Source organism: Crocuta crocuta, unplaced genomic scaffold, assembly GCF_008692635.1.
Source record: "Crocuta crocuta isolate KB4526 unplaced genomic scaffold, BGI_CrCroc_1.0 scaffold133, whole genome shotgun sequence".
Taxonomy (NCBI): Eukaryota; Metazoa; Chordata; class Mammalia; order Carnivora; family Hyaenidae; genus Crocuta; species Crocuta crocuta.
The window spans coordinates 5,722,117-5,732,921 of NW_027529438.1; the positions used below are offsets into that span (position 1 = coordinate 5,722,117).

Below are 10,805 nucleotides of genomic sequence, written 5' to 3' on the forward strand. Positions count from 1 at the left end.
AGGGTCTGTCTTCTGACTCTTTGGCCTCTGGCCTAGAATATCTGCCCTTATAGGGTCATTGTGGTAACTGAACATTAAGGATCCTGGTTGCCAGCCCATCCCCTGTGGTCACTCAGTGCCGGGGGATTGGCAGGGCCCAATCCAGGCCCCCCACTTTTAGAGCCAGTAGCGCACAGAGTCCCATGTAAGGAAGAAAGCAGACACAGGTGTGTGGGAGGGCAGGACACTCCTTGGACTTCTGGAGGTGATCATGGTGGAGGGAAGGACCAGCATGTCATTGTGGACAGGAATCCGGTGCTGTATGGACAGGGTGGAAGGAGACTCAGAAGAACAGGTGCTGTAGACTGAAGATTCAGGAAGCAGCAGAGATCTGGGCAGTGGGGGAGACATGAAGAGGACTGGAGACTGAAATCCAGAGGAAGGGAAGAGAGGGCCTGATGGTGAAGGAGGGAGTGTATCAAGACTTCGGAGCAAGCTACAAGAGCACAATGATTGAGTGCAAGGGTGGGGGAGCTTGGAGGCCTGGGACACAGAGAGCCTCATGGCTGGTGGCGCAGGGGGCAGGGACAGCAGCAGCGGGCTGAGTGTGCTGGAGACCAGGACCCATGAGTGTGGACAGTAGTGTTTGGAACAGATGGACCCCAGACAAGAACAATTGGGGATGTGGCCATGAAACGGACAAGAAACGGCAAGGTAGACCCAGTGGGGAAAGATTGGAGAGTGCCAAGTGCACACGGGAAGTGGGGAGAAAGGAAATGGACAGGAACGTGCAGAGGTATGGACAGAGCGGGAGAGGTGTTTAAGTCAGGACGTGACTAAGGGTGACATGTCCTGAAGAAGGAGAAATTGAGGGGACAGCAAGAAGACACAGTAAGAAGACAGGACTAGGGATGGTGGCTTAGGGTCAGAACCACAGGCGTAGAGAGAGCCTGGATCCTAAAGAGGAGGAGTGAGGGGTGGCACCAAGAATTAACTCAATTTTGGGAAATTGGGGTGAAGCAGAGAGAACGTCTCCCTCCAAATTCCCAGAAAGAGCTGGTGGCACCTGATGGCCCACTGCCTGTTCGTTCATTAAATGCTGCTGGCTTGCTTATGCTTCTTGACCAAAGAGAGAATTTATGTCCTTGGAACACACTCTCTAGAATTCTCTACAGTTTCCTGGATTCCATCTCCAGATTCTTCACTATGTGTCAGACTCCCTTGGGAGTGGACCTCTGTGTGCACTCCATTGTGACCTTGACTAGTCCTTGGAGGTACAGGCCATTGTCAGGACAGATTGGGTCCAGCTCTACCCTTGGGGAGCCTTGAGAGAAACCCCTTGTGCTGGGCTAGACTCTAGGACGTGATGATTCAGGTAGAATTTCCCCTGTTTGTTCTCCTTTGGCTTGATTCTCAGGCCCACTAATTACCTGGATCATTTCACTTCTTCCCTCTTAGAGAATGGGAAAACGGATGGGGAGGGTATCTGCAATCTTCAGCCAGGTTCTTTGGCTAAGGAAGGAAGGATACAGAAGGCTTTAGGAACATAAATGCTTCATTACGATGGGTTAGAAAAATGCATGAGAGGAAGAGGCAAATGAGCACAAGGCAAGACCCCGCAGGGATGAAAAGTCTGGAAAAGAACCGACAGGACTTTGCTTTAGATGTATGTCTATGCTGCCCTTCTTTCAGGGATAGATAGGGAGGTCTGAGCTGAACATCTGTTAGTTCTGCAGCGTGGGCCTGACTCCGGAGGCCTGACTTCTCAGAGCTCCTTTTCAGCCTCCCTGGAAGGTGCTTAGCAGAGGGATATGGGGGCCTAAACAGTGAGGTTGTTGACAGCAGAGGCACTGGAAGATGGTATATGGAAACCACTTCTAGAAGATGTGCCCACAGTGGATGTGAATGAGTAATCCCCCGGGCTAACAGGGGATTTTTTTTTTGGCATTTATCATATTGTATCCCAGCAACACTTTATGAATGAAATAATGTATGAGCATCATCGACTTGTCTGTGGGGTCAAAGAGTGGTATTCAGTTAGAGGCATGAGTAATGTTTGAGTCACGGATCTTTGGAGGATTAAATCAGTGCCAAACATTTTTTGGAAAGGGAATGGACTCGTCTTCTCAAGGGTCTGCATAAACACAAATGGTGGACCTGGTTTAAAAGAAGGAAAAGATGTGCTATCTTCAAGCACCTGCAATGACCTAACCTCATCTTTCCTGCCTCGTTACAATGACTGCTTTCTTTGATTGTTTCCCTTCTCATTTTTAAATTAAAAACCACCTTTGGAGACATTATTCACACTTATCAAAAAGCCTTATCTGATTTATGGATGAAGAAGTCAGAAGCAAGATAAGTCAGAGACATCTCTTATTTGAGAAAAGCCCTCGGACAGTCTAGAAGACTTTTGTTGTTAGAGATTATGGGGAGAAGGGGTCCTGGAAAGAGGTTTTTGCTAGAATGGGGAGACTGCTGTGGGGGTGAGGGAAAGATAAAAGAAGGTTATTTAAGAGGCAGGAGACAACTCAGACACCAGAGTCAAGACTTGTGACTCATGGAACAGAGGCAGGAAGGGACAACACCTTGCTCCTTGAGGTCTCAGCTAATCTTTATCCATGGCATTTATCATTGCCCCCAACTTACGCTGGGGAAGCAGAAGACTGTGAAGTTCATTTTCACAGGGATCTGAGGCAAGTCCACTGCAGTTTGCTATTGCAGCTGGATCTTTATGTGAACTTGGAAACTTAACACCTTATTTCGTGGACAATAAGATTGATTTCGTCTTTTCTCCTGTACATCTTTCAGAGTAGTTCTTACACTGGAATTTTCCTACAGGATCATTGAGGCGGGGACCGTGCCGTTATTTTCCCTCACCATCGTATCCCCAGCGCCAAACAAGAACATTGCACACAATGAATGAGGCTCTTGGAAGGCTCTGGGGAGCTGGGACTCTTCATTCAGGGTGTGGAGAACACAGGATCTCTTCAGAGGCAACAAAGCTTTGGGCAAAGCTTGGGACAGATAGATTTCTTGGGTACAGGACACCATCTTTATGAAGAGTTGGGCGTGTGTGTCCGTGTCTAAGGGAACTTTGGTGGAGCCTGGTGGGAAGTGTCCTGAGAACCCGTTTTGCATTCGTGTGGCTCCTGGGCAGTATGTGGGGTTGAGCTTCCTTCTACAGGCACATGGCACTTCCCAACTAGCCCTTTGACTGGCATCTTGTTACTGGTCAACCCAAGTAATATGATAGCTGGCCAGCTTTGAGTTCTGCGTGTCAGGTTCTTGGAGTAGTCTAGGGAGGGTGGATTAAGAAAGACCTGTTCTCTGCTCTTTTGCTTAATGGTTAGTATATACGCACCATCAGTTTCCCTTCTCCCTGTTCCTTGTCTCTAGGTCCTGGGGGGGGGGAGGAGGCAAGCCTGGGTGGGGTGGCTGCTTCCCCAGGTGTTAGTCTTCTCCTTGCCCCCTGACCTGACTGACTCACCTTCATCCCATTCTTGCCCAGATCTACTTCCTGGGGCTGTGTGAACTGAAGGGCCAGGGGAGTGTGAGATATTAGAAGTGGAGTCTTCGACTTCTAAGGGCCCTTCAAGATATTCCAGCCCAAGAACATTGTGTTGTCACATTGTCCTTCACTTGACCATCAGCTGGCCTCACAGGTTAGAAAGAATGGCCTTGGACTGTGATTAGAGTCAGTCGGTGGTGTCCAGAGTGCTGGAAACAGACACAAACACAGAGAGGGAAGAGGAGGGGAGCATTCTGCTTTTATTGTAACCTTTGAAGTGGGAGTGGGGTGGTGAACACTGGATCAGTCTTTAAATCATTGCATTGTCATTGGGAGCATAGAGGGCAACTGTCCCCTGAATATGTCTGCCAATCAAACAGGAGAAAAAGAGCTGAAGCTGAGGTAGGGAGGGCTTGGATCGGACATTCAGAAGAACCAGCTCAGTGGAAACGATAACCAACAGTGATTAGGAACTGCATCTTCTCAAGGAGGTTTTTAAAAACAGGAACTGTTTTACTGGATCTGGGGTGGGCATGGAGGTCTTTGTATCTGGCAATGGAGTTGGCCCATCGGATTCTCCTAGGATGCCTCTAGCAAGCCCAGCAGCCGAGAAGCCCTCATTCTTTAAATCAGGCAGTCCTGGGAAGAGAGAAAGGCAGATTTGGAGCTAGGGAAGATGGGGGAGGGGAGCAGGTAGGTGATCACGGAGGGCTGTGTGAGGACCATCTGTATTTCATTAGGAAGCTGCCTCTCTTACCCTCCTCCCTATATGTTCTCCCTCCTCTCTCTCTCTCTCTCTCTCACACACACACACACACACACACACACACACACACACACACACACACCACACTTCCGTCTCCTTCTCATCCATAATTCCCGTGAAGATGCTGAAGGCACATCACATCAGATTCCGGGTATCTCTTCCCCAGGCTTGACGGGTGAGCTCTCACGGCTGAGAGCTGGACCAGTCCCCTGGAGCCCGGCTTCCCCGCCTGGCGCTGCCGCCGCCTTCACACTGTTTCTTTACTGGAGCAGGTCCTTTGTCTCGGGGAAGGAGGGCTTTCCTGAATCCCCCAGCTTTGCCCAGCCCCTATCTGAGACTATCAGGGTGGGATGAAACCATAGTGAGGGAGAGGGGTGGAGGTAGAGCCGGCTCCGTGGCTTTCTGGCTGGGCTGGGTGAGTGTTGCCTAATTAGCATGAGAATAGAGAGACTTTCCTGTATCCTCCCTCAGGGATGGAGAGGAAGGTGCCCAGGCTCTAGCTCCATCCTACCCCATCAGAGCTTCTGGGACTGAAAATGACTCCAGCCCGATCCTCCAGTCCCCTGAGGACCCAGGACCCACAGTATTGGGAAAAGCTTTGACGGAGCCTGCGGGTGGATCTCCACTCCAGATTTTCCAGCTGTCCCTGCCCCCCCCACCGCTCGAGAGAGCAGGATGCCGAGATGGCTGGTGATGCAGAAGGTATGTGCTTTTTCAGTTCTGGTGCTGATGCTGTGTGTGTGGTGAGGTCTCTGTGGCGCAATGGACGAGCGCGCTGGACTTCTAATCCAGAGGTTCCGGGTTCGAGTCCCGGCAGAGATGGTCACCTGGCAGGTGCCTCTTTTATTTTGTGTGCTGTCATGCTACGTTGGTAATTGCATTTATCTCTCTCTGGAGGCTCTGAAGAAGAGAAAGGAAATCTCTTTCCTTAGGAATCCTGGACCTCCTCTCCTTTTCCCTTCCCTCCCTCTTCATGCTTTCTCTGTTCCTCCCTTACGGATTTTCATTGTCTAACAAAGGCTCAGGTGTCTGCTGCCTCCCTGCTCAGCAGACTGACACAGCCTTTGAATCCTTTGCTTCCTAGGACAGTCCACCAGCACACAGGGACCCGGGTGCCAGGGTATGGGTTCTGGGATCACTATGGTTCCCTCCTTCTCCTCTGAGAACTCAAACAGGCAGGCTGACCCATATGCCCATGAGGAAACGTCTAAACGCCCAGCTGTCCTCTATGGTAAGGGTCCCCTTGACCGGAGAGGGTCAGGGGGCAGGTGGGGTCAAGCAGAGGACAGTTTATTCACCTCTTGATCATTCCTGGGGCTTTTCATGCTAAAGCTCATCACTTGCTTTCTCATCTACAAGGTGAGATGTGGTCACTGCTCTTTGTCTTCGCAGAATGAACTGCACAGCAGCACACGAATGATCCGTGGCAGATGGACTTGTCCGGGAAACTCCGAGGTCTCATGCTCCTGGGGAAAAAGTTGGTAGCCTTTCCCGTTTGCAGGGCAAACTCTGAGGGTGGCATGCAGGTGGTATTTTCATAACTCCCCGTTTCCATCGGGACGTCTCACCCCTCCTCGTCCCGCTTTCTCTTCTGCTCTCCTGCCCTGCCTCATCTAACGGCCACATTCAGCAAGATTGGGAGCTTGGGTTTCTATTCTGGGCTGGGCTCGCTTTGTCTCCCTGGCATACTGCAGCTCCAGCCTATTAGCTAGAGCGAACCGCCCATGCTTGGAGGTGACCGCCACCCCAGGTGAACCCAGGAAACCTGAGACACACACCTCTCCTCCCTCTGCTGGGAAGTCAGTATTGCTCCCACGTGGGGCTCCGCACGGGCATCCAGCGGACACAGCCCTGCACTCAGGCTCCAGGAAGCTGGCACGGGGGGAGGGGGCCAGTCCTCACAAGGTGCCACCAAACCATGCCAAGGGGCAGGAACTGATAGGGCTCATAGGACTCTGGCGGGAGCCTTTAGGACACCTGCACGTTTGCAGCAAATTGAAACTCTCGAATTTCATTTGAAGTGGGATGGTGTTTTACAGGAACTTAGGATTCTTACAGCAAGAGCCCACAAACTTTAGCTTTCTGAGTTCTTTTGGTCAAACACCAACTCACATATTAACTATCCCCCACCAGCACCACAGATGCACGCTTTGATGCCTACCGGGTGTGGGCCAGAATTTCCTGGGCAGACCCTTCTGGAGTCTTTCTTTATTGTTAGGTCTGCCTCTCCTAGATATTTTTGCTCTAAGGTCTGGCCTGAGAGGAAAAATTGTGGTGTGGGGGATGAGGTGGGGAGAGAGTTTGGCAAAGGGGCATGTCAGCTTTTTCATCCATGTCCAGAATATTATGTCATTCTGGGCCCCATCGTCTCTCTGTTGGAACGTGGCTGGCCCACCGTAAACAGTAGGAAGGTTGTCCCTCCATTGCTGTTCAATGGGCATGAACAGTGTTGCATGGGCAATGGTGCACATGCATTATGGCCTGTTCCAAGGTTTGCTCAATTCTAGAAGTTTTCTAGGAATAAAGGCTTCATGAAGTCGTGGGGGTGAAGGCTTAGGAGTGGGAACGGGGAGGGGATGTGTGCCCAAGTGGGCACTGGATTGGGGTTTGTTCAGGTGTTGGATCAGGGTGCCATGTAGCCCGTCCCTCAGGTGAGGCTCGATACCAGTGAGGGCTGAAGCCCGTGGACAGCCCCCGAACCTGATTTCAGCCAGCCATTTCCATTTCCTACGTTAGAATTCAAAAACCTTGGTTGAAGAACACCTCTCTGAACTTGAACTGCTTATTTATAATGACAAGGTTATTTTATGTGTCCTCCAGATGGCAAACTGAATGAGAAAGTCCATGGTATGATTCTGCACAAATACATAGGCTGTGTCAGTTCTGGGCTCACCCTCTGTCTCTCCTCGGCATGCGGGAAGTGTGTCTGGCTTCGAAGTGGGGAAAGGTCAGGGTCTGAATGGTCAGTCACTGTCCAGAACGTTCAGTGTGGCTCTGAGCCATCAGTTGGGGCTGACGTTGACTTGTGCTCCCCAAGAAAGAGGATAGATTGGACTTTAGTCCTGGTGGGGTCCTTCAGAAGGCAGCTGTTTCCTCTGTGCTTTAGCCGGGAGCTTCATCTCAGCCGGGTAGGTAGAGGTCCCTGCTACTAAAGGGAGCTAGAAGCTTCCACTTACTCACACATCGCCCAGCCTTCAGCTCCCTCAGTCTCTGAGGGAGGGGTATCCTGGGAACTTGAAGAAGGGTATCATAAGAACCAGGGGCAAGATATTTCACTTTAGTAAAAATTTCTTTATATGTGATAATAGTTTTCTTCTGAATATGTGAGGGATGATTTCTGATTTATGAATATCATAGTGACTGTATTGTAAAGATACTCAGAATATGCAATAGAAATTGGTGGGTTTTTGTAAAGTCACTTCACTGGAGGGCTCCAATACTTCAGGGGTGCTAAGGCTGGTCATTAATTATAAGGTTATGCGGGCAAGATGTGTCTTATTTATTATTGTATTCTCAGTGCCTGAAATATGGTAGGCATTTGATGGATATATTTAAAGAATTAATACCGACTTAGATTGGCTATAAATTATGTAGATGGGAGAGAAAGAAATGTAGCTTCAGGGATCAGGAGCACAGGCAATATCTTCATGCATTAATTCATTCACTTTACAAATACTCATCAGGCTCCCATGGTGAGCCACTTTCCATGATCCACCAGGGCCCACAGTAACACTGCCTGCTTCCCGCATGGAGTGCATGTTCCCACAGCAGCGAGCAGGGAGGGCTGGGCAAATTCCACTGTGATAGAATCGTAGGTAGATGTGCCTGCTCGAAGAACCTAGCCAATGATAGAAGGTGGAGTGATGTGAGGCATGGTGACCGCAGAAGACTGTTGCTGGAGGTGCCATTTGAAGGAAGAATGAGTGAAACCAGAGAGGTCACCTAGACCAGAGAATAGGCATTCCAAACAGAGAGCCAGAGCGGAGACCCTTAGGGGCGCCAGCGGGATGGCTTTGGAGGAGAGCACCAAGATCAGTGGCCGGAGCGGAGGGAGAGCAGGGAGGCTGGTTCAGCGATGAATACCGGGCACGTCACAGCCTGTCACACCCAGCGCTGCCTGGTGTAGAAAGTCCAGTCTTTGCTCACTTCTTTACTTTCCTGCGATGAAATTCATAGGTAGTGTAACCTTCCCGTCCACAGTTTGAAGTCCGTGTAATGTCCTTGTAATGTAAGACAAAAATAAAAGGAAAGAAATGTGTGATAAATTATATGTACGGCACATTGGCAGTCCTATACCCGTATGAAGGATCACATGTGATAGAGCAGCTACAACGCACGCGCAGAGCAATGCAGGCACGTCTCGTGGCCGACTTCAGTGCCGTGAGGGATGTCCTGTACCGACAGTGTTGAGGCTTTCCAAACTGGTGAGCACTGCTGATACACTGGTGATCAAGAGACATTGAGTGTCCTTGAAAAGATTGCAGCATTTTGCATTCAGGGGTGTTTTAGGACGCTTTAAACCGTGCAGAAAGCTCTCTGCATTTATATGGAAAAGCAGCTTAGATTCTAGGCCCAGATACTACTATCAGCTAGCTTTTCAGTACGTGTTTCAAAAGAAGCTCAGGAGAGGAGGTGAATCTCCATTGTGTGAGGTGTGCCTGCCCCTTACAGGACATGGGAGCCCCAGGTGCTCCTCTCTCTCCAGCTAATTGAGGTGCCCAGTTGTTAGCAAAAGTTACAGCAGACTCTCCAGAACTCTTCCTCGGGGGCCCTTCCAGATGGAAGGCTTGTAGGTCAGGCTTTCCTTTGCGTTAATGAACATCACCAGTGGGTTTGAGCAGAGGAGTGCAGGGGTCTGGTCTATATGTTACAAGGCTAATTTTAGCTGTTGATGGAGACCAGTGTGGTCGGTGACAGCAGTGTGTCTGCAGGTCTGCTGGACGCAAAGCCTTCCAGAAGCAGGGAGGCGTGGCACTGGGGCTCCTACCGGCTGGTGCCGGCTCCACCAGAGCGGAGGGTGTGCAACAACATCCACCTACCAAAGTGATTTATCAGCTTTGGGGAGCTGAATGGGCCTGGATCCCTTACATTTTGCTTGAGAACTAATTACCTTTATTTATTGCCATTACAATGGTTGTCACCCACTAGCAAAAATGTTCATTCTGTTTGTGTTTAAAAGCCATAGCAAATGGAGCGTCCTCCCCCAAACATTATTCTGGTGTTTACATCCTTGGTGATTTCTATAAATTACAATGGAAGGGGATGTCTTTAAACTTCTCAGTGTCCTCCTTACCAGCTGGATCTCTCTGCTTCTGTGATGATAATGCTGTTTTTCTGAGAGCTCTGAGGAGGGCCCCCTGGAGACAACAGAGGGAGGAAGTGGATATGATACAAGGCGCGCTGGAAGAGGAGCCTAGTGGCAGAGGCGCCCGCCCGCCTGAGGATGACCCACCTGAGTTCTGGCTCAGTTACCGTCTGTGTGACCCTGACCATGCACTTGGCATCTTGAGCCCTGGCTTCCTCATCTAGAGAGGCGCCAAATAACACCTAGAATTAAATGAGGGAAAATGTATAAGTGTCGGGATAGTTAGATACCCATTAGGAGCCAAAACACATACCAGCTTCCTTTCTTTGTGGATGGTGTTCCCAACCACCAGGCTCATTTCCTGGAGACCGTGGTGAGGATGTGGAGGACTCGGCCTTGGGCCACCTGTTGCTGTCCCTTGGAAATCCCCAGGCAGAGTGGATTGCTGCAGGGTCTGGGGTAGAAATACATAGAGTTACCCTCCAAGAGCATGTCTTCCCCTGTGGTCACTGCAGGGGCCCACCCCTGTAGCAGTCATTGGCCGGCACGGGGGATGGGCCTGTGAAGTCTCTCCAGTGAGCAGTGCAGGGCTTTAAAGCCAGGGAAGAGGCTAGTGTGTCCGTCCCCCACGTGCGGGGAGAGGGGACCAGAGCGTGGCCACTGGGCTCTTGGCCCAGGCCCTTCCTGGGAGCATTCCCTACAGAAGAGCCACCTCTGGTCTCCGGGGAGCATCACCTGGGAATCACTCACAGCCCCTCATTATCTTTTCTTTCCTTTGCTACGTCTGCAGGCTGCTTTTGAGGAGAGAAATGGTACCGACCAGAATAGCACACAATGTGGGACCAAGCGTATGTGTTTTGAAGGAATATAAACTTTTCTTTCTTTTCTACTGATGCACAAACTTCGAACAGTGTCTTCAAAATATTTGTACCTGAGCGTGCTCCTGACGGTAGAGGAGAATGGTGGCTTACGTCCAGGGTTCCGGAGCAGCGCTGACAGTGGCTTTGGCCAAGCTTGGCCTTTCCCCGAAGTCTGCTGCTTTGTGCTCCATCCTAGTAGAGATTTTGGGCTCTACTTTCTTAGATCTGCACTTGTGATGGACAAAAAATAGTTAGCTGGACTTCAAGTGATGCCTGGAGTACCCTGGTTATAAAAGACAAGAAATACATTCATATTAAAAATGAGCTTATGAACTGGACATTCACTCAGATGAAGGGGAGGATAATCCAGAGACAGGTTAAGGGGCT

At 50.2% G+C, this 10,805-nt stretch overlaps 1 non-coding gene across 1 annotated transcript; it reads left to right on the forward strand.

Moving 5' to 3' along the window:
• The first annotated feature begins 5,001 nt into the window (after window positions 1–5,001).
• On the forward strand, window positions 5,002–5,075 carry TRNAR-UCU (transfer RNA arginine (anticodon UCU)). The gene has a single exon. It is a non-coding gene; the product is annotated as a tRNA-Arg (tRNA).
• The last annotated feature ends 5,730 nt before the right edge of the window (window positions 5,076–10,805 follow it).